The sequence below is a fragment of the Mycteria americana genome, chromosome 4, assembly GCF_035582795.1.
Source record: "Mycteria americana isolate JAX WOST 10 ecotype Jacksonville Zoo and Gardens chromosome 4, USCA_MyAme_1.0, whole genome shotgun sequence".
Lineage (NCBI taxonomy): Eukaryota > Metazoa > Chordata > Aves > Ciconiiformes > Ciconiidae > Mycteria > Mycteria americana.
The window spans coordinates 7,736,081-7,737,313 of record NC_134368.1 but is presented as its reverse complement, the minus strand read 5'-3'; positions in this window follow the sequence as shown (position 1 = coordinate 7,737,313).

Here is a 1,233-nt window from a genome sequence, read left to right as displayed (position 1 = left end):
CAGACTTGTTCAAAGTATTGCACAGGATTCACAGCAGCAGTCACCATCTACCTGCTTGTTAAATAAATGTCCTCACAGCTGCCAAGTCCTTCTTGCATGAGGAGCCCTGCCCTGCACAGACAACTATAAATCTAGATATCATCAAGCCAGGTTTTATATCAGCTTAAGTTGCCAGGGGCTGAAAAGCTGTCTACAGAGTCTCAAAAATACCATGTGTAATAATCTGCCCCATAAAGCCAGATTCTTCTTTCTTTCTTTCAAGGGTTTTCTGTTGCTGGTGGGCAGTGGGATCAGCAGAGCAGCAGGGGAGCAGTAGGATCTTTCCTACCATTTCTACCCTTGAACGCTGAGCATGAAAACACCACAAGAACAGTCACACTGCAAAAGGACACAGCTCACTAGGTGCCTGGGCCTCTGAAAACATCCCTGCCTGCTTCACATAAATCAACAGCTCCCACTTCCCATTCTCTCAGGCTCGTTAAGCATCAAGGAGATAAAGCACGGGGAGAGCCACCAGTGCAGAGCCCCTGCACAAAGGACCAGCCTCCTCCAGGCAAAGACCCCCATGGTGGTGCTGCCCCTGCTTGAATCCCGGCCATGACCAGACCAAGCCTGGGCAAAAAGCAAGGCAGAATGGACCCCAAAAGGCTGCGTTGACCCGGGATGGGGAGCCCTGGCCACCACACTTGCATATTTTCTACTGTGAAGTGGCTTGTGCTCTGCTGGGTGTCTCCATCGAGGGTGGTGGTATTATTTTGGCTTTATCCTGATGCAAATTCATGCCGGCCCTTTTTATTGGAAGTAGCTCTCCATTGACCAATGCAACCACATTTGCACGACAACTCTCGCCAGGCTCAGATGAGCACCTCCATCTCCCTCTGCCCCACATACACAGAAATACTGCCGCTCGGGCTGGTCCATCAGTATTTCCGTGGCCAGGTAAAATGGCTTTGGCAGGCTGGTGCTGGCCCCTATGGTTCCCATTCGTCGTTCCTGCTCTAACTGGAGTATTTTCATACTGAAACAGGATGGCACAGGCAAAGCGAAGACCTCTGCCCAAACCAAGGTGGCCGAGTGCAAGCCAAGTCCTGTCGATAACTCCCAACCAAGTGCCCATGAAGATATGCCTCAGGGCAGACCCCAGCCTATGTGTTTTGTCCTCATATTGTCAGTTTGAGATGCTCTGGAGAGGTAAACAAAATTCCCATTAACCTGGGTGAGGGTGGTTGACCC